Source organism: Pteropus vampyrus, unplaced genomic scaffold, assembly GCF_000151845.1.
Source record: "Pteropus vampyrus isolate Shadow unplaced genomic scaffold, Pvam_2.0 Scaffold40, whole genome shotgun sequence".
In the NCBI taxonomy this organism is placed as follows: domain Eukaryota; kingdom Metazoa; phylum Chordata; class Mammalia; order Chiroptera; family Pteropodidae; genus Pteropus; species Pteropus vampyrus.
Window position 1 is genome coordinate 1,866,584 of NW_011888821.1, and position 23,355 is coordinate 1,889,938.

A 23,355-nucleotide genomic window follows, 5' to 3' on the forward strand; every position below is an offset into this window, starting at 1 on the left:
TTTGTGTTCATTTCAGAGTTGATTGAAACATTTTCCACAGTCTTCATAATGATAATTTTTAATATCTGCAAAATATCCTATGATGTTGATAGAATTTCGTTTAGTTCGTCGTTCCCCTATGGATGGACATTTTTATTATCTCTATGTTTTTGTTGCCATTGTCGTCGTTGGAGCTAATGCTGCAAAGACTAATAAGAGATGTTGAATATAGAAAGTCTGATTAAAATTTCTCATCAGTTTTTCCCTTCTCCAAAGAGTATCTGATTATCTCAGAGCTCATTATGGCCTTAATTTCTATTTTCATTTTCTTTTTTCACAGTTTTCACACCTATTGGTCGCTTCTTAATATTTCTTAATTCTCCCCTTTCTCTAGCTTTAACCTTAAGAAACATATTAAATGCTGTTTTCACAGTAACACAGATTTGGAGTCAAGCCAACCTGAATTTAAATGCTCCATCCACCACTTAATAGCTGTGAGGACTCGGGGAGGTGATTAAATATTTTTAGCCTTCGATGTTCTCATCTGCAAAATGAGAACAATATCTACGTTAGAGTTTTATTAGAGAGCAAACTTCAAGAAACTTTTGTTATTACTCTTCATATTTTTATTATCATTTTTGTTTGACTAGGCTTACGAGGTTGAACTCAGGAAAAGTAAGATAAGGTCTGAATATTGTACTGGAGATTTTTTGGTTTGGTTTGGTTTATTCGTCTGCTTGTTTTCTTCCTACTTTTTATTTAAATAACCATACAAAGCACTGTGCTGGCAATAGACCAATTATATGGTGTCTATATCTAATGAACCATAGTAATCTTTCTCTGAGATTTCTTCCCACTTTAATACATAATATTCATAAAAAACTAAAGTTTAGGATAAATGGCAACAGTTTGCTCCCAGCGAATGGGTATTTCACATTTTTCATAACTGTGGTGATTCATAGAGATGGTTTTGAAGTTTTTACTATTGTAAATCACTTCGTGGTCAGTAACTCTTAGTATAAAATATTTTCTTTAAATCAGTATTATCTCCTTAGGATAAATGCCTGCATTTGGAAATACTATGAAGACAATATCAACACTTTAATCTTGATTTGTTTTAAAATTATTATGTTTCCCTAAAATATTGTACTAATTTTTTTATACCTGCTCAACCCTCTTAGGTTCAGTAATGTGATGCTAGAGGGAAGACAATAGAAAAGCCTCAAAGAAACCAACTCGGCTAGTTCAATAATATAAGATTCATGTTCAGGGAGATGCCATACATATTTCTTGTTACATTCTGTTGTTTCAGACTATGTTGGTATATGAAATAACAAAATAAATATTGTGTTCATAGTAAAAAATACTGTAACTTATACAACGTATAAGTGAAGACGTAAATTAACCTGGAAAGCGATGTTATGACGGGGGAAACGAAGAGGACATTTACTTTACTAAAAATGCCATAGACTGGGCTAGAATACAATTGATCTTGATCAGGTTCAGTATAATGTCGTCTGTCTCAAGAATGTCGGCCATTGTTGATGGCTTTAAATGACACACTGTTTAAATTCTTTAGTTCATGAAAATATTTGCTAGTGGGTGTGAAGAAACAGTGGCTTAGATGTGGCTCCATAGTGTAGTGGTTTGCACGTCTGCTTTACACGCAGAAGGGCCTGGGTTCATGCCCCAGTGGAGCCACGGTCCATGATCTACGGCCACGCCACCCTGAACAAGCCCGATGTCTGAGCTCGGAAGCTAAGCAGGGTCGGGCCTGGTTAGTACTTGGATAGGAGACCACCTAGGAAGACCAGGTGCTGTAGGCATAAACAACAACAACAACAACAATAATAATAAAAACAGTGGCTTTCCTCTACATGTCCAAGTACGTGACTATCTAGGCTCAGCCCTACCCTCAACTCTCTCTCTCTCTCCCCCTCCCTCCCTCATCTCTCTCCTAACCAGGCAGATCACTCCTCATTTCTATCCCATCAAATGTTCACCTTTGCTAATGAGCTGTTAATGAGTTTTGGCATTGTTGGAGGCACAAGCACAAACAGGGCTGTTGGATCATGGGAAGGCCTGGCGTACTGTAATGGCAAATCTGGGATCTTCAAATCCAGCCCCTGAGCCGTTTCCTATTTTTCCCAATAGGTTGCTGGAGCATAGAGTGTTTAGAAATACAGCTCTATTTTAAACCCACTTTGTCTGGCTGCATCCTGTCCTTTGGAATTGATAGCATGTTGACTCAGAGTCATAACGGTAACTTCCTCACGAACATCTGATGTTGTGAAATTAACAAAGACGAGAACTCCCCGACAGTCGAAACCAAGAAATGAATTATAAAAATGTACTTCAGTCACAATACCAGAGAGAATCCAGTTATGAATTAGTAACAGATGGGAAAGTACTATCCGCTTCCAGTTTTACATAAATGTCTGTAATGCTAGTTCTGATCATAAGTTTTTATCTCTTCCAAACCTTCATTATGGTTCTAGCAAGATTCACCATTAAAAAATAATAATAATAAAAAGCTTGAGGCAGGTAGGTGCTATTTCTCTCTCTCTCTTTCTTCCCTCTCGGTTAAGTCAAAAAAGTAAATAATAATTCAGGTGAAAGATATACATATCATTTGATTGCTTACTTTTTGTATTGCAGTACAAATGATTATACATTCCCCGAAACCACGCAGTCAAGGGTTGTTTTTGTTGTTGTTGTTGTTTTTTTTTTTTAGATTAGCATCTATGCCGTGAAAGGGAATTGTTAGTTTATAGAGTCACTATCCCGTTTTTTATCCATGCTAACTCCTACTTTCCCACAACCTTAGAAAGTAAACATCTTTAGTGTTTGCAGCAAACTCTAGAGGTAAAAACTGTCTCTATTAACACCGTGCCTTGATACTTGTATCAGGCACAAATACAAGCCTCCTCAGATTTCCCTTGATAGCTTCCTTCTTCGAGAAAGTACCATTCGCCTTCTGGACCACTCCAATGCCATCTTTGCTGGTGCCCTTGCCAAATTCCCTGAGCTGGCTGGGGTCAAAGTTGAAGACCTGGGGCTAGAGGACTCCCATTCCCAATTTGCTAAACCCTGACCACCCCAAGTCACCCCTCTACTTCTGGTCTCGGATGGAACGCCACACCATGGGGTATGGGAGCCAGCCTCCTGAGGGATAGTCAAGGACAGATGTTATAACCTTGAAGGGTGGAGGGTCAGTTTCATAAAGAGAAACTTGACCAAAGGGAGGTAGGTATGGAAGGACCGGGGCAAGTAAATTTCTCCTCCTTTCTCCATTATGGCATCTCTCCCTAGGTGTAGTTCCTTCTTGTGGAGGAACTTATAGTTCCATTATGGAGTCTCCTTTGGAGACAGTCCCTTCCATGAGCCACCGTGCCCGCTGAGCAGATCTGATACGTCTCTTTGTAGCTAGTTGTGAAGCGGTGGCCATCGCTGAAATGCAGTGCATGGCATCTCTTTGTATCTTTCTTCTACTTTCACTGCCCTGAGCTTTCGACTCTCAGATGAAGCATCAGCACTTCACTCTTGCCTCAAGCTCTGCTTTCTTGATGAGCCACCATCTACCTTGGACAGCATAATTACTGATACTGCCCCCTTTCACTCTGCAAAATTATAGGGTCACCTTCTCTCTAGAAGAGAAAACTTTGGGGAAAATGGAAAGGAGCATAGTCGGTCAAATAGTGACCCCAAAGGTCTATGCCCAAGGCCTAACCTCTGGTATCTGCGAATGTGACCTTGTTAGGAAATAGGGTCTTCGCAGATGAAATTAAGTTAAGGACCTTGAGATAAGTTAATCCTAGGTTTAGAGTGGCCCCTAAATGGATGATGAGTCTTCTTATGGGAAACAGAGACACACAGGGCCATGTGAAGACAAAGCCAGAGGCCAGAGTTATGCATCTACAAGACAAGGAGCTCCAAGAATTGCTGGCAGCCCCTAGAAGGCAGGATAAAGGCATGAAACAGATTCTTCCTCAGAGCTTGCAGAAAGAACCAACCCTGACAACACTTGGGTTTTGGACATCTGGCCTCCGGAACTAAAGTAGAACAAACTTCTGCTGTTTTACGTCACCCAGTCTGTGGCTCTTCATTGTAGCAGCCCTAGAAAAGTAATACGAGAGGACAAAAATTTGAATTAGCTTTTTTTTTTTCCGAGGGGAGAAGGACCGGGCTTGACTTGACTCAGGTTTCCCCTTAGATTTGGAAAAATATCCATGACTAAACAACATCTCTCAGATCTCTTTTCGGATATGCATTTCTTCTCCTAAGCAACACGGGTTCATTCACAGACCAAGCAAGAAGGCGAAGACTCTTTGGTCTGCAACTTGGTACATATACCCCCAGTTGTTGCCCAGCCACACTCACTGTCCTTTAGCCTGAACGTCCACTTCGCTGAGGCTTTCTCGCTGTCCTCTGCAGTGGGGCAGACCTGTATGCTCCAAACAAAAGGCGTTCTCCAACCTGGGGAACTCCTATTCATCCTTCGAGAATGAGCTCAGTTGTCACCTCTTCTATGATGTCTTCCTGGTTTTCCCAGCCACTGCAAGTCATCCTCTGCTCTGTGCTCATAAAGTAACAAATGCATTCTCTTTTAGAGGACCAGTCACCCTTTACTGACATCATCAATGTAATTTTCCACTAAACCAGCATGCATTTTAGTGTTCCAGGTGAGTGTGCGTGATCAGAAACCCACACAAACCCGCATAAGATAAACGGTGGATCTTGTTCGCAAGGCGGGATTCTTGAAACAGTGTCTGAGAACAGTTCCAGGTTCAGAAATAATGTGCCTCTTGTATCTTTTTCCTCCAGACTAAGCTGCTTATTCCCCGTAGCCAATCTTACTTCCTAAATGCAACACTTTATTTGTGAAAGTGCCTCTAAAACGAGGGTCGGGGGGTGGGGACAGACAGTGGCATTATTTTAGAGAGACTTTGTAAAGAACCATAACAAGTCTATTTGAATCTTTTATTTAGTATTAACAAGATATTTTATCATAAGTGAGCAGAGAGTTTCTGGTTCACTAGTCTTTATTGCTTTCTTGAATGCATTTCAACTTTTTCCATAGTTCAAGTCCATATAATCCCCAATCCTTTCTTTCCTGCAAATTTTAACAGCTCCACTATGTTCCTTCATAACACTCCCTGTTAATGTCTCTCAGAATTCATTGTCAGGGCTGTCATCTTGAATATGGATATGCTTTGGACTCACGGTGAATTTTTCCTTTTAAGTAGAATAGTAAGAACTTGAGGACTTTGGCTTGTTTTGACCATTAGCCAAAAATCCTCTTCCCAGGTATTTTCCCATGATCCCGAGTGACTGAGGGAGCCCCGATGTGCAGCAATGGGGTGTGTCTTGGGTGTATGTTTAGATGAGTCCTCATCTCCGATGCTGGAGTAAGTAAGCAAATGACGTCCCCTTTAAATTCCCACAGAAGGATGTAGAAAATGTCCACTGCAATTTCCTGTCTCATCTTCTCGCCTCTTTCTCGTCTCCCTTTCTTCTACCTGTTTCCCTCGGGTGCCACGTTTCTTCCCCGGCCTCGTCCCCTATCAGGCATTCTGTGCTTCAACCACAAAGAACGTTTTCGAGCCTGTCTCTGTATGTTTGTATAGCCTTTCCATTTTGAGCAGAATGACTTTTCTCCCCTCCTGCACTAGGCGAACTCACCCTTCAGCATTCAGAAACCTGCCTTCGCCATGAAGCCCGACATCTGCTCACAGCACTTTTTTTTTATCTGTCCTGGGATCATCTATTGAGATGGGAGGCTGTTCTTTGTTCCCTTTGCTCTAGAAAGCTCCAATACATGAGCCACACCATTTTCTTCTCCATCACGAGACTTTCTATTCTGAAATATGTCTCCTAGCCCGCGTGGGGGTGGGGTCAGGGAGGCAGGCACCCTTGGTGTTCCGCCGTGAGCACTTTCGTAAACAGTCTTCCATCTTTTTGAGCAGAGCAATAGCTCATAGGAGTTGACCAACAAGACCTCATGCAAAGGAGTGCAGAAGTAGGCAGGGATTGTCCCTAATCACAGGAGTATCTCAGTGGGCTTTACAACGAAGCCAGGCCTGGTTTGGGGATGTCAGAGGAGAGAGAAAACAGTATCAGAAGTTGGGCTGCTATGAAAAGATGAAATACCGCCATTTGCGACAACACGGATGGATCTCGAGATTATCACACTAAGCAAAATAAGTCAGACAGAAAATGTTGAGAACCCTATGATTTCACTCATAGGTGGGATATAAAACCGAAAGCAACAGATGAAGAAGACAAACAAACAAATAAAAACTCATAGACACAGCAGTTTACTGGTTGCCGGAGGGAAAGGGGGAGGGGAGAGGGAGGAAAGGGTAAAGGGGGTCAAATGCACGGTGACGGAAAGAGATCTGACTTTGGGTGGTGAACACACAATGCAATATACAGATGACGTGTTATAGAATTGTACACTTGAAACCTATATCATTTTATTAACCAATGGCACCCCGATAAATTTAATTTTAAAAAAAGAAGTTGGGCTGACTTTAAGTTGGAATATCAAATGGGGGAAGATGGGAAACAGAACGGAATATGAGAGAGATGGGCAGGCCCAGATCCATCTGCAGTTTTTAAGATCTGGGTCAAAAATCTACGTCTGTTCAGTGATATAGTTTCTCCAGATCTGCAAAGCGATGGGTCAGAAAATCACCATTTTCTGAGCTCTTAATCTGTATCCAGCACAGTGTTAGGTAATTTGACCACATTATTCCATTGAGTCAGCAAGTGACACTGTAAAGGAGGTATTATTGCCCACATTTCTCAGAAGAGGACACCAAGACATAACATTAGAGCATCAAAATTGAAGTCCACATCAGTGTGTCTAATGTAAGGACGTTCTTTCTAGTCTACCAGGCTATCTCTTCTGCTGAAGCCAGGACTCTAAGCTTCTTGTTTAGCCATACCTGGTCTCACATGGGTGCTGCCCCAATGCAATCGGCCTCTACTCATGGGAGAAAGAACCCAGGACAAGCTAAGCCCATCTCACTTTGGTGTCTCCTAATGGAGTTCTATAAGGCTTAGTTCAGTCTCGACCCCTAATGAGATTCCCTCATTACCGAGGCAGGCAGTGGAGGAGTTAGAGACTTAACTAACTGTCGACCTGGGAGTTTTCTAAGCCTTTCTGCCTCCCTCAGCCATTTGCTTCTCCCCCTGATGGGCAGGAAAGCCCCATTGACAATCAACAGACAAAAGCCTTCTACCTCCCTTGTGAGGCTCGATCTTTGGCTAACCTTGTTGAGCCTCTTCTATCATCATTATTTGTCTCTTTTATAACCCCCACCAGAACTGAAGATTCCTTCTAAGTATCAGCCTAGTCAAAGAGTTCCAGAGCGGGCCATTGGAATTTTATGGAAACTCTTCCATCTGCTGAATAACCTTGAGAAGAGTTTAGTTATTGACTTCCTGACTCATCGCTCCACCCGCCCCCAGCTACCTGGGATGGGAGCTACATTCTCTGACATCAACTCTCTCCTGAGGATCTGACACCATTGTTGACATAAAGCATTTATTTAATGATGGAAGAAATTGATTTGGAGTTTCTGATTGACTTCAGAATTTCATTGTCATTAAAAGATGTCCAAGTTGGGAGTGCATGCCAACACTACCTGTTACGTGCCTGCCCCTCTCCTCCCTTCAACGCACACACATAGATGACATCCATGGTTGTTCCCTTTCAGAGTGTGAGTCATAGACACATGGTTCCAAGGTTTGACTCTTAAATCCCTCATCACCCATTAAGCTCCTGTTGATTACTCTGAATCATTATGGTTTAAGGACACTACACTTTAAAAATCGACTGATAAAATTGTAGCTTTAAATAATTTTTCACAAGTTGTGTTATTCCATAGGTGAAACTAGAGGGAAATTGTAAGTCTTTACCCTTCTAAGGGGTCACTCTAGAACCTGTGAGTGTGAGAATACTTGGCCAGAAATCCACCACTTCCAATCAGATGTATCCGAGTCACAAGAGGTTTGAGTTTATAAGGAGTGGTTGCAAGCAACCAAAGGAGTAATTAATGTAAGCAAGACAAGAAACATCCAGGAAGATTGTGCTGGCATGGAACAGCAATGTGAACAGAAGTTAGTATCCAAAATGTGGCAAAATTTCTGTAATAACAATGCTCTACATAAGTTATACTTACATACTTGCAATGTCTCCATGAATGGCTACCTTCTACCCACTTTTCAGATACCAAAACTGACTCTCATACCATCCTCGATGTCTTTGATTTTTTTAACCCCCGAAGGAAAAACCTGAACTTTTTACTTTCTAGATCCTGGGAGGATGGCTTGAATTCAGCTAGGGTTCAAGTTTGTTGAGGCTAATTGGAGCGATTCTGCTCTCAAGACTGTCTGGTGATACCGATCTTAATTTGGGGAGCATCAAAAGTTTAAAAAAAAAAATAGGCCCTGGCACTAACAGGTCTGGATTTGAATCCTGGCTCATCCTTTCTCGACGTGACTTTCCTAGTCTAGAAAATGAGAACTTTATCTTCTGGAGTTTTATAGGGAATTAAAGGCACTAATATTGTAAAATATTTGCTCAATATATATTGGACTCTCCTCACAGCATAGTGTCAAATGTCCCTTGCCTCTCATGTAGCAAACTGTCTCATCCATCACCCTCTGAACTCCCACAGACGTTCATTCCCCCATTTTATAGAACCTGGCAATCTCCACCCTGTGTTATGCATAGAACTAGACCTAGTGCCAGGCATGTAGTAGAAAGTCATCCTTGAATGTGTTAGTCCAGGTTCTCTAGCACCATTGTTGACCTAAAGCAACTATTTACTGATGGAAGAAATGGATTTGGAGTTCCTGATTGACTTTATTATTTCATTAAATATGTCCGAGTTTGGAGTGTATACCCCTAACACTACCTGTTATGTGCCTGCCCCTCTCCTCTCTTAAACGCACACACATAGATGGCATCCATATCTGTTCTCTTTTAGAGTTCAAGTCATAGACACATGGAACATAGACACCTAGATATACAGAGAGACAGAGACAAAGAGAGGTTTATTTATAAGGAGTTGGCTCACGTGACTGTAGAGGCTGACGCATCTCAAGATCTGCAGGGTGAGTTAGCAGGCTGGAGGCCCAGGAGAGCCAAAGTCTCAATGTGAGACTTAATCTAGAAAAGACCAATATCCCAGCTAAAATAGTCAGGTAGGAGGAGTTCCCCCTTACTCACGGGAGGGTCAGCCTTTTGGTTCTTATTCATGCCTTGTGTTATTCAACTGATTGGACAAGGCCCACCCACATTAGGAAGCGCAATCTGCTTTGCTCAGTCCACTGATTTAAATGTTAATCTCACCTAAAAACACCCTCACAGGAACACTCAGAATAATCATTGAGCAAATATTTAGGTATCGCATGGTCCAAGTCAAGTTGACATATAAAATTAACCATCACACTGAATAAAGTGAGTTTCTGCAAACTGCCTGCATCAACTCCTACTCTAAAAACGGGCCTCTCTCTCTCCCACTTGTGTGTTTCCTAGGCCATATTGATTGCTCCTGGCTGTCTCCAACGGCGTTTCCTCAGCTGGTTCTCGACACACAGGAGTTAAAGATTTTATTAGCACATTTGAGTTATTCACACAGAGTATCAGGAGCCCCCGGTTCTCACTGGCTCCCAACCAACCATGCTGCTACTCCTGCTGCAGCCTCTTCCTACGCCTGTTTCTAAGCCTGGGTGTCTGATCTCTGCTCCTTTTTCTTTCCCACTTTTCAAAGGAGCATCCAAACCCCACACGTTTTCTGCTTAGTATTTTCCTCAGAGCTAATCGGGCCTTTAAAGATGCAGCTCAGTCCAAGTACAGACATTTCAATAATCTAAGGACCTCGTCTCCTTCCATACCACCGTCCTACCTCCCACGATCCCAAAGCAATCTATGGACTAGACTCCTCCATAAGAGTTTAATAAGCAGCATGAGTGGACCACCTCACCAACAAAATATCTTTTTAAGAATCCCAAATGTTTGTAAAACTGAAAAACAATGTGACTATGGTAATAAAAAATAAACAAACAAATAGCATGCCATAGGCCTAGGTTTCTCAATCTCGGCACTGTTGATATTTCGGGCTGGATAATTCTCTGTTGTGTGGCGGGGGTGGGGGGGCTGTCCCTAGCATCCCTCATCTGTACCCCTTCCCCAGGTGTGATGATCAAAAAATATCTTCAGACGTTGCTAGATTGTCCCCTGAAGGACACAACTGCCCCAGTCGAGATCCTCTGCTTTATGACATAAATAGCCAAGTCCGCATTTGAGCAGCTCCCTTATTTTATTCTAGAGTCCAAATTGTTTACCACCAGGGGATTGACGACTGATTCTAGATACAATCTAAAACCTCTCTTCCTTCAGCCTTCAACCCACCAGTAGCACTGGCCCCCGACCCCACTCATGACAAGCCAAAATGTCCCCAGACAGTGCCAGGTGTTCCCTGGGCGGAGACAACACAGCTTCGTTTGGAACCACTCCAGTGTGACTCTGGGAATGGCACAGAGCAGGCTGGATCCCCAGCTCTGTAAGGGGCACCGTGTTATCCGACACATGACAAGCGCTTTCATCCTCATAAGGCTCGCAAAGGAGATTGTGACTCGGGCCTGGTCAGTAACTCGCCCTCGACAGGGTCACCCAGCCAAGGAACAGTGGAGCCAGGATTTTCACTTCCCTTCCCTCTGCTGGGATTTCTCTTCTAGATCCTGGAGAAGCCACTATTGGAAGGCAAAGCGAAACAGAAACGAAAGAAAGGAACAGAATCAGGAAAGGCGAGGGCTGGGAGGGAAGAAAGGCTCTCTTCTCTGAGTGCTCGCTCTCTTTGGGGAAGGCAGCAAACGGACAAGGCATGAAGTTTTTGTTAGGTGTTAGCAGTATTAGTAGCAGCAGTATATTTGAAAGCTGTCACCGGGTCACTGGGTGTGGCCATTAAAGCCACAAAAGCCATTTCCTGTGGATTTCGAATCTGTGCAAGACCTGCAGTCTCAATATGCATTGAGCTGGTGCGTGCTGGGTTCTCCTGGGGTTGCCAGGTCACAGGGAGCTGAGGCAGCATCCCCCATCCGCCCCCTCATCGTTGATTTTATGGAATCAACCACAGTGACAAATGGCCCCACGTTTGGACGGCTGTCCCAGCTCCGGTCACAGCTGAAACTCCCTGTCACTGGTGACATATGTGCACTCTGAGAGCTCTAGTGCAATTGGCCATCTGTCCAGGAGGCCGGAGCCATCCTCAGCTTTGAATTAGCAATTGCAAGAGCCGGCTCTTCTCCAACAGGCACCTGGAGCCATGGGCTCACAGACACAGCCTCACCAGCAACCAGATGGCCACTGGGAAGGTCCCCAGTTTAGCAGGGGAGAGTGGGAGGGGGCCGGGCAAAAGGGGTGAGCACTCACAGCCTCACCTCTGTAAGCACCCAGGAGAAGGGATTTCCCCAAGCGTGAGTAGGGCAAAGGGGAAAGGCCACGTTTGTTTGATGGATTCAGTCAAATCCGAGTTTGAATCTTAGCCCCAGCCCTTACGGGATACATGATCCTGAATAAGTCACTTTTCCCAGAGACCCAGCTTCTGCAACTGGAAAATAACAGAGCCTTTCCTTCCTCCTTCCCAGATGATTATGGACATAATTGGCAGGAAAACCGGCTTTGCCAACTAGGGAGTGATCTGCTGGGGTGAGGACCTGCCTCGGTGCGGTCATCCAGAGTCCCTTCCACGAAATGGATTTTATTAGTTATGGAGGGGATGACCGGGGGGACCAAATGGCGTGGTTCAAGCTTATTTTAAGAGAGAAGTGAAAAAAAAAAAACCATTAAGAGCCTCAGAAATATTCGTAGAGACACATGTGAAAAAGGCATATATCGAGAGCCTTAACTTTTCATTGAAAACGGAGCACATTATCAGAGAAAATTTAAACAGGATGCAAGAGTACACAATAATAAACATATCTTCCTTGGCCTCCTCAGACGACCACGTGTCCCTCGCACAAGAAATCGCTGTGGCTAGTTTATCGGGATTCCTTCACACAACAGACGAGGGGAGCAGTCTGCAAAAGCAACTCCTGCTTTACTTTTCATCACTGAATATCTCTTGCTCCGTATCAGAACATATACGTCTGTCTCCTCCTTTGCCTGACCGTGTAATATTCCATCGTGCGGATGTACCATCATTTATTTTACCAGTTTTCCCCCTTCTGTGACAACAAATATTTCGCTATTATAAATACTGCTAGAAACCAAACAAATTACAAAAATCATTCTTTGTGCACATGTAGGTAAAGAATTAGATGCAAGGATGTATACCTTTATGCTTGATTTGCTGGGCCAGTCAGCCCTTCCACCAGCGAAGCACGTGTGTGATCTGCACAGAGTAGCAGCCGTACAAAGCACTAAGACAGAGCTCACTTTTCTCTTTGAGTATGGATGTTTTTATTTATTTACTTATTTTTGGCGCAAAGGGGTGATGTTGATGAACCATGAAACCCAATTTGTAAGAGTTACTCTGAACTGTGGCCAATAAAGAAATATAGAGATACTGCTCCCACCTCAGCTAGACCCCTGCAATAATATCTACCAGAAGCCCGTGAAGGCAGCTGCCAATGATCAGTAGACAGGGACGGGGCTGCCTCTGCTGTCATAAGGAGGAGGAGAAGGTGCGGACAGCAGAGGCCACTCGGCTCACGTACCTGAAGAATCCATGCCCTGAACCTGTCACAGAAATAATCCGAAGGTCCATCGCCAATTGCAGGCACAGGGCCTCCCGGAAAGCCCACTTGAGCCGAGCAGTGAAGTCGTTCGCTGCAGATGCTGGGAGGAAAACGAGATAAATTGCGAACTCATCGGAGGTAATTTATCCACCCCTTGCCACCTGCCTTTCCCGTACATAGGCAATCCTGCGTTTGCCACGAGCCGGGGAAAAAAAAGCGAGATAGGTAGCGATCCCTTCGAGGCTGCCCCAGGTCAACTTTATCAAAATGATAAAATGTTTCAGGTTTCAGCAGCTCCCCGGGGCCGGCTCTGGGTTGGGCTTCCTGAGGCGTTAAGGGGTGACGGAGGTGAGCTCACCGCGCTTCCCAGTGCATCCCAGTGGCATTGCCTGTGTCGCTGCTGATAGCAGTGTTATCAAGATAAATCTAGTGCTGCTCGGGAAGGATATTAATAAATTATCTAGTAATGAAAAATGTGAGAGGAACCATACTCTTACATCAGGCTTGTGATGATTACTTTGATAGATGCACTGGCGAGATTTCCTCGACAAGGCAGAAATGAGAAACATGACACGTGGACCTTTAAGGGGGACCCCGGAGGAAAACAGAAGTGCAGAATGATACAGAAGCAGAAACCGGGAGAAGCAGAGCTCGGAGGCGCCGCGTGTCAACGGCCAGATGGATGGGCGCCCCTGATCGACTGACTGCTCGCCGAGTCCCGTGTCAGACGCGGGAAGAGGAGGAAAATAAAGACGCGGACGCAAACGCTTGAGTCTCGCCGTAAGGGCGCGGGGACTGGACTGGCAGAGATGGGGGCCGGAGTCGGCTCTTTCCGGCCAGTCACTGCAACAGTCTCGGCCTCAGTTTCCTTATCTGCGAATGAAGAGTGTAGCGATAGCACTGAGATTTCTGGATGGCGGAGGACGACATGCAATAACAACTGGAAAGGTCTTGGGACCAATAAGTGCTCAGTGGATGCTGGGATAGTCGACTGAGAGAAGAAGGGTCCGCTTGAAGTGATGATAGACGTGGTGGCAATGACCGTGAAAGACAGGAAAGCAAAAGTGATTTCCGGTCGGCGGAGCTTTGCACAAGCTACTGAGTGAGTTTCTCACGCTCTGACAGAGTGTGGGGGTGCTCGCCGACATCAGGCTGGGTTCACCCCAGACGAAGCACAGCGTCCAGTGTGGAAAACGAGGTCGCACACGAATAATCCAAATGAAGTATGATCAGGGCTTTGAGAAAGGCGAGCCTGTGAGAACTTCCAGGTTGGCCTTTTGAATCGGACGGAAGGGAGGCGCGCTCGAGGAGGTGAACTTGAAATGGAGTCTTGCAGGATAAAGGAGAATCGATGGGCCGATGAAAGGCCAATGTTAAAGGTGTTTCTTTCAGCGCCAGTCACAAAGTGCCCAGAAGGCACGTGATCCAGCACAACTGGAATGGCGGATGGAAACTGGAGGGGAGGGGAAGAAGCAGCTTGGAGAGGCGAGTCTGGGCCAGGTTAATCAAAGTTCCTTTTTTAACATGCCTGGAGGACTGTAATAACACGGCCAGGACTCGCTGGCTTCTTGGCATCTGTTTTCTCCCTATTTTAGCAACTGCTTCTTGATCACTTTTAGAAACGTGCTCTCCAGCCTTCCTATCGATTCGTGAGCTGCAGAGCTGCACGCAGGTGGCTGGGGGCAGGGTGGGAGGGCAGTCAGTCACCTGAGGCCTTCTCACCTGCTCATTCTTCCCTGCCTGAGCCTTCACGGAATTCGTGATGCTGCTCGCTGAAGGCTAGAGGGCACGAGGACTCAGACACATCTTCAAAAACTTGAAAGGATGCAGGTGGGCTGGAGAGCAGAGAGCATTCTCCGAAGGTCCACAGAGCTGGAGCCTTGATAGCAAAGCAGAGAGAGAGATCTAAGAAGTCTTACTGAGGCTCAGATGCCAAGCCCTGCTGAAGGGGGAATCTTGATCTGACCCGTAAAACATTTAAAACCCATGGTGAACTGAAGCCAACAGCGGCAGCAACCCCAGCCAGACCCAGTATGACTAAGAAGAGATAAAATAGAATGAGCCTTCTGGCTCTGGTGGGCTGCGAGAGGAAGGAGCAAAGCCCGTTTTCGGGGGACGTGGTATTGAATTCAGGCTCTGCTCTCTGTTTACATGCAATGTCTTTTATGCACAATTATATATGGTCTTTAAAAAAAGAAAAAAACAAAACAGGAAAATATAACCCACCAATTAGAGAAAAAAATGATCGGTAAACTCACAGATGACCCAAATGTTAGCATTAGCATGAAATCACTTTAAAAATAGCTACTATCTATCTATATGCTAAAGCAGGGAATGAAAAAGTGGGCGACAGGCAGGAACAGAAGGGGAATTTCAACAGAGAAATAAAAGATGACCAAAGAAACAAATGGAAATGTTAGAACTGAAAAAAAAAAAAAAATAGAATATCTTTAAGAAAGAATTTAGCTAATGGGCTTAATTGTAGGCTGGACATAGAAAATATATCATAGAAAAATAAAAGTCAATAAAATGATCTATACTGACTCATCGAGGGAAAAAGGAAAGCAGCACCAGAGACCTCGGGTACCATATCAAACAGTGTCACCTACATGTAATTGGAGTCAGGGGACGGGGACAGGGTCTGCTTTCTCAGCACTGTGTCCCCAGCTGCAGACACAGTGCCCGAGTCCCAGCATAGCAGGCCCCGGGGGCCGTCCTCACCTTTCTTCCTCCTTTGCTGTCTTGGGGTGCCTAGTCGTCTGGGCTGCAAGTATCACTTGAGGTGTCCAGACATGCATAGAGCTTTGTTCACACTATCTTCCTCTCTCCATCCCTCTGACCAATTTGGGAATCGGAGAGAATCAAGTTCAAATCCCACTGGAGCAGCTTTGTACAAACTCCTTAACCCACCTGAGCCTGTTGCGTCCTCGGAGAAGACGAAACGGCCATAACCGTTTCGTAGGTGTAGGAGCGAGTACGGCGATGTGTGTAAGGGGCTGGCACGGTGCCTCTCCTGCCCTCCTCGCCCTGGTCCTGTCTCCCATGTCACTGAGCTCTCCTTCCCACCTCCGTCCCCGTCCTCATCAAACGTCTCTCTTCTGCCCCCCTTGCTCCTCCCCACTCCTTGCTGCTCTCTGTGCACCTGCTTTATGAAGACATTCTCGACCATCATGGCCATTGGTGACGCCAGGGTGGTGGTGGGTGGGGAGTAGACAGACATTCTGCTCCATTTCAATGGCAGGTCCAGCCTTTCCCCACTTCCTGATTAGAAACACAGTATCAAACCAAGTAACCCACTGGAGACCATCTAGATTACGGGGGAGGTCCAACCGCTGAGGTCCCAGGGGTACAGGGGTCCCTCGGGCTGTAAGCATCCTCACATAGGTTCTGTTATAAATGAAGAGAAAGCTCAAGGGAGCAAACGTTACTTCACAGTCCTCCCCACCCCAATTCCTGACAAATGTTTTCTTACTTAATCTGTACGTTGACTATATCGCATGGTGAGGAAAATACCAAAATCTGTCTTAGTTCTCCAGAAAAACAGAACCAAGAAGAGAGAGAGAGGGATGGAGGGAGGGTGAGAGAGAGAGAAAGAGAGAAAGAAGGCGGGAGGAGGGGGGAGAGAGAGAGAAAAGGAGGGAAATGGAGAGAGAGAGAGAGGGGAGAGAGAGAGAGAAGGATTTTTTTTTTAAGTTTATTGGGGTAACATTGGTTAATACAATTATATAATTTTCAGGTGTATGTTATAATTTGACATCTGTATATTCTATTGTGTGATTCCCACCCAGAGTCCAGTTTCCTTCAACTACCATATATTTGATCCCCTTTACCCACTTCACCTCCCCCCTACTCCCCCCATATTTGACCCCTTACCCCGTCTACCTTCTCCCTCCTCCCCCACCCCCACCCTCTGGTAACCACTAGTCCATTGTCCATGTCCCTGAGTCTCTGTTTGTCTTGTTCATTTGTTGCTTTTGGGTTTATATCCCACATATAAGTGATATCATGTGATTTTCTACTTTTTCAGTCTGGCTTATTTCGCTTAGCATGATCATCTCGAGGTCCATCCATGTTGTTGCAAATGGCAATACTTCATCTCTTCTTATGACTGAGTAATATTCCATTGTATATATGTACCACAGCTTCTTTAGCCAACTATCTATCGTAGGACACTTCCATTGCTTCCCTGTTCTGGCCACCGTGAATAATGCTGCTATGAACATCGGTGTGCAAATATCTTTTTGGATATGGGTTTTCAAGTCTAGGGGTAAATACCCAGTAGAGGGATTGCTGGATCATATGGTAGATCAATTCTTAGTTTTTTGAGGAACCTCCAGACTGTTTTCCATAGTGGCTGTACCAATTTGCAGTCCCACCAGTAGGGTATGAGGTTTCCTTTTTGAGAGAGAGAGAGAGAGAGATTTTAAGAAACTGGCTAGCGTGATTACGGGGTCAGTGAGTCTGAAGTCCATGGGGCAAGGTTGGAGACGTGAGTATGCGTCGATGCTGCAGCCTGGAGCCTAACAGCTGGAAACCCAGGCAGAATCCCATCACTGCAGTCTGGAAGCAGGAGTTCTTCTTCGAGAAACCTCCAGCTGATTCATACACGTCTCCTTAAATATATTCAACCTCCGCACCAAGATGATAACAAAGTTATACTTCCACCTAACTAAATGCAGCTCTCCTGCTGCAGCTGGAAACACACTAACCCTTTCTGCAGACAAGGATGCAAGGTCTTTCCATGATGTTCACTCTTCTCTTTGAAATGCTGTAACTTTAATACTCTAATAAATAGTTAACGATACTCTAACACTATGATGTAAAGATAACGATACTCTAACACTCTGATACAGATCAGGTATCATGGGAGTATTCACACAACAGAAATTGGCAAATATCACAAATAAGGCCTTTTCGTGTGTGTGTGCGATCCATTTGTTAAGTATCACTGCACATCACTGAATATAAGGTACATGATAACAGGGACGTTGCACATGGGCGCTTGTTTTTCTCACCCTAGCACTTAGAACAGTACCTTGCACATAGCAAGTATTTAACAAACGTTCACCTAATTGATTTAGCTAAGCTTAATATGCCCATCGTACAGCTGGGAACGCTGAGGCTCAGAGAGTTTGTCACTTGCTTAAGGTTGTCCAGCTAATGACCAACTGAACCAAGATTTAAATCCAGTTCTCTTCGAATCTAGACCTAAGCTGTCTAAGGCATTCCTCAGACATTTCAATCATCCTTCCGAAAAGACTCTGAGGGGTGTCACCACACAGAGGACCTCGGGGTGGACAGGAACCAGAGGCCACCTTGCTTCTTAAGCATCATCGACACGTTTTCCTCTAGGCCATGTGTTTGGCAAAAATAAATTCTCTCTCAGCCTGCAACTTCCTGATGAGGCTGTACTCAAATATCTCCAGACGTCAAGAAGACTGTGGAAGCAGATTAAAGCCATTTGGAGCCACGAAGGGGGAGGGTGGCTGCTGGCAGCATTTCCTCCTTGTTCAGCAGCCCGAGGCTGGCCCTAAATCTATATTATTCTTCCAGGAGGACAGTCATGGTTAGAGGATTTCTTCCGCAGCTGAGGCTTGGTGATAAGGGTTTTCTGTTTAGACCCACCTAAACTACAAAAGAGAGCATAAATCAGAATTTTGCATCAACTCTGGGTTTAGATTTTATTTTATTCTTACTGAAAGTGTGGGGGCTTGGAAAACTGGGTTCGGAAAAGGAAGCGTGTCCATAATTTGGGTGATGAGTTTTCGATGGGAGGAGTATCAATTATATAGTATTATCAATTAATTCCTCTTATTTTTGAGACACGCCAACCATCTTGCATGGAAGGAACCCACTATGAAGCCCTACTGTGTGCCAAACATAGTGCAATGTGGCCTATATATTACCTCTTATTCACATAAAAATGTGCAAAGGTTAATGTTGCTAACTGTATTTTACAGTGAAGAAAAATTTAAATTCTATGTTGTTAGCTGGCAGATTCCTCCAAACTTTGGATGGCCTCGTCATCCGTCATCTTTAATAGGCGCGGATGGTCCTTGGAGGAGTCAAGCACGTTGTGCGAGGTCACGTGGCTAGTGAGTGGCAGGACGTGTAACGCGACCCGGGCATTCTGAATCCACAGCTCACACGGTTTCGCCTAACTGGTGTCTCTTTACAAGAGAGTGGTCTGTGACGACTCAGAGTCTGAGTCAAGGGTTTCCCTAAACAGAATCCAGAGGCAATAACTTTGGACATTGGTCCAAGCAGTGGTCCTCTGCTGGGGGAGGAGGTGAATTTGCTCACTGTCCCCCTGGGGGAGACTTCACAGTGTCTGCAGACATTCTAGGTTGTTGCAGCTGAAGCAGGGAGGTGCTACTGGGCTGGGGGGTAGAGAAAAGGGATGCTGCTGAACATCCTACAATGCAAAGGGTGGCCCCCCCCGCCACCACAAAGCATCCCCCGGCCCCAGATGTCAGTCGTGTCCAGGTTGCTAACTCCTGGTCTACAGCGACCACATATGTTTCTCGTCCCAGAAATGGTCTCCCTGGAGAAGACAGTACTGAGCCACCCAGCCCGCAGTGGTGAGGTTCCAGGCGCAAACTGGGGACATATTTGGGGACCTCGAATCTTAACTCTACTTGCAAATCTTTAAAATTGGCTTCCGGGTCTGTTTTCTGCACCTGCTCACTCCCCGCTCTCCTCCCGGTTATTAGATGAATATTCTCACGTAACTTAGGGTTTCATCAAAAACATTATATACAGCCTTTTCTGCCCATGCACTGACATTGGAAATGCCTAGATACGGGCTTCTTCGATTGTGTCAAGAGTTAAAACAAAGCAGTCTTTAAAACCCAGAAGAAAAACAGATCTTTAATGTTCTTATTACCAAAGTAATATGGATTCACTGTTGAAAATTTAGAAAATAGAAACAGAAGCAAATAAAATTCTATGGCCAACCCATCACCCAGAGATAACCATTTATCATAGTTCGGAGGATGAACTTCTGGTCTTTTTCTCCATAAATACATCTGCAAATGAAATTATTCTAATAGGCCCCACGATAATCAAGGAGGCATGTAAATTCCAGCAAACGATAATAATAAACATAGCAAGTAACAGCAACAATAGCGGAAATTAAAGCTAACATGGAAAGAGTACAGATTTGATGCCAGATGCTGTTCTGAGACCTTCACATCGATGAACTCGTTTAAATCCGCTCAGCAACCTTGCGAGGCGGGGACTGTCATCCTCCTCGTTTTCAGGATGAGGACACACAGACGGCGGGACCATCAGCAGGAAGGACCGGCTGCACCTGGAGCCACCCGGGAATGCGCCCGAGGTCTGGAGGCCGAGAGAGACGAGCGTTCCCGCCCCGCCCCCGGTCGCCTTTCCTTCGTATCCCACTGTCTGACACCAAAAGCTGTGTTCCGTTCCTGTGGCTGCTCTAACAAAACACCACTCACCGGGCAGCTTCGAACAACAGTAACGTGTCCTCTCATCAAGTTCTGGCGGCCGGAAGTCGAAATCCCCAGGGCCACGCGCTCTCTGGGGAACTCGGGGAAGAGCCATCCCTTTGCTTCTCCCAGCTCCGGATGGCTGTCTTTAGTCCTCGGCTCCATTTTCTCATTTCCTTCTTCTCTGCGGGAGCCCCCGAAACGTCTCTCCATCACTCTCCCTTTCTCCTTGCCTTTCTAGTCTTCGCCTTTCATCTTCTCGGCTTCATCCTGCCCCTTATTGAGCCTCTAAGTCCCATTCTGTGTGTCCACTCCTATAATCCGCCTCACCTTACAGTTACCTCTGCATCTTAACAAATGGTCCAAGAGTGACTCTTAGAAGCAGACTCCGACTTCTCTTGCTAATGTTGGTTGCTTCTCTTCACCTAACTAAAAAAGCTTCTTTAGCTTTCTAGGGCGAAAATGGGGAATGATAAATGAAGAGTGCAAAGGGAGGCAGAGAAATCCGGCAAAAGGAAAAGAAATTCTCATTTTCCTACCGATTAACTCGATCGGCCAAGGGAAAATTCATTAAACCATCTCGGCACCTTCCAGTGGGTCCTGCTATCCCAGGATTCCCTTTAATACCGCTGGAGAGGAAACATAATTATTGGGGAGGAAATTCCACATTCGAACAGTAAATCATTTAGAAAAGAAAAAAAAAACCTCTCCTCCCTAGGGCTTTCTAATCTCTTTTCTCCAACCTAAGAGATGGGTGGACAAGGGATTTCCTGCTTGTTAAAGTCAGTGTGATGTGCCCTTAAATTCAGGTAAGCGAAAGCAGGACTAGACAGATGCCTTTCATAGGGTGATCCAGCCACTCTTGTTCTAGGGGACCTGGCGTCCTCGATGATATACGTGGTGGGCAGGTAATTAAATAACAAAACACGAGCTATTGAGAAAATGGGGTGGGCGGCACAGTGGGGCCGGAACTCAAGCCCGTAGCAGCGAATGGAGACGTAACTGCTCCACGTGACACACACTCCTGAGTTCTGCTTTATCGCAAAACGGGCCCCGTCTTCAACCTCAATCAAACATTTTATATGTACACATATATCTTTGTGCTTTGAAAATGAGAACATCTTCATGTTCTTAACTGGTATTAAGTTTACAGTGTTGGAGGTTTCATTTGCATAATAAAATGCTATGCAAGAGAAGATGAGGGTTAATCAGAGGGTTTTATCACTCTTTTTAATTATCTTCATTATGCCGGAACAAGATGTAAATTTTAATTCCACCTTGTTAGCTAGCAGATCCCACCAAACTTTGAATATCCTAATCATCTGTCATTTTTAATAAGCACAGATGCCAGTGATTGTAGCAAACTAAATGCCCTAAATATTGTAAGCTTTATTAATCTGATTGATATATCATTTAATATCATTTAGCAATTATTAATGTTAAACATAAGATCAGTGCGAGTGCCCCAGACGGAGGCCCCCCGTGTACCTCCAAACAAGGTTCTCCTTGTTTTTCTTTCCCCATCCTGCTCTTTATCAGCTTACGTTTCAAATTCTTTTCCAGTTCAGAGACCTTTGTTCCTTCTCCATCACATCCGTAGCCATAACTTGCAATTCACGTGCAGTTATTTTTCAGTGACCCACAAACTCTCTAGGTTTCTAAAAGGATGCAGTAACATGTTCTTAGCCCACAGACATGAGAAAGATTTTCAGGGGATGGCTGATGAGGAAATGCCTACAGGGGGTTAGAGGGTGTTGGGTTGACCTACCTGCTCAACTCATCATAGAGAAGCCAAATGCAGTCTTCATCCTGGCCTGGGTGACCCAAGGCAGAGCCTGCAGATGACTTTTAAATAAGTATATTGCTGAGGAGTAAGCACCAAAGCGGGGTTTTCTCTGGGCTCCGGGAGATAAACAGTGATGCCCAAAGAGCCGGCTGCCTCGGCCGCTGCTTCTGAGATGGGGGCTGGTGGGAGGGGGGTGGGGCACGAGGCCAGCAATCCTACTGGTCCAGTGGATTAGCTAAAATAGATGTTTCTTATGGCCCTCGGGTCAGATTGTAGAAGGTGTGAAGCGGGTGTTGTGGTCTGAATGTTTGTGCCCCACCCCCCAGCTCATATGTTGCCAGCCTGCCCCTCGATGTGATGGTATTAGGAAGTAGGGTCTTCGGGAGGAGATTATGATTGGATGAGGTCGTGAGGGTAGAGCCCTCGCGAAGGGGATCAGTGCCAGCTTAAGTGTCACAAGAGAGCTTGCTTCCTGACCCTGCTCTCTGCCACGTGAAGATATAGCAGTAAGTTGGCAGCCTGCAAGAAGACGGCCTGCACCAGATCCCAACCAGGCTGGCACCTTGACCTCAGATTTCCGGCCTCCAGAACTATGAGAAATAAATGTCCATTGTTTGTAAGACCCCCAGTCTGCGGCACTTTATTATAGCGGCCCGAGCTAAGACAGCTGGTGTGCTATAAATTACTCATGAGACTTGACATCCGGGCCATAGCATCCCAGCATTGATCTCTTAGTGGCTGTGCCGCTGTGGACAAATTGCTTACCTGCTCTGAGCCTCAGTTTCCTCAAATGTAAAAGTGAGGTGGCTCATGATAGTGACCATGAGTTTTAAATGACATCAACACGGATTCCGGCGTAGAGTATGTACTCAATTACGGTAATGTGATATCGTAATTTAAAATAAGAAATACGTATTTGGTCTTAATCCCCATCTTGGGCACAAAACTCCTAAAGCCCTTGGAATTTCCAATGATAAGAGTGAAGAAGGCGGCTCCTGTTATGTAAATGAGGTAAATGTTGGACCTCCCCTAAGGATGGGCTGGGGAAGCCTAGTTGCTAGAAGAACCAATTATGTGATTAGAAGGTTGGGACTTTCAGTCCCAACCCCCTGACCTCCAGGGAGGAAGAGGAGCTAGAGGTTGAGTCAGTTGCCAATGGGCGATGATTTAATCAATCAAGCCTACATCATGAAGCCTCCATAAAAATCCGAAAGAGCAGTAGGCGCCTATGCACAAGGCCTCTCTCTCTCTCTCTCTCTCTCTCTCTGTCTTTCAGTCTGTCTGTCTGTCTGTCTGTCTGTCTCTCTCTCTCTCTCTCTCTCTCTCTCTCTCCAGGCTTCCATGTCTGTATAGAGCCTAGTCCAGTTAACTTCAGCACCTGTT

The 23,355-nt window shown here is 45.1% G+C and overlaps 1 pseudogene; it reads left to right on the forward strand.

The window, feature by feature from the left end:
• The first annotated feature begins 1,689 nt into the window (after positions 1-1,689).
• On the forward strand, positions 1,690-1,805 carry LOC111738626 (annotated as a pseudogene).
• Positions 1,806-23,355: the final 21,550 nt, after the last annotated feature.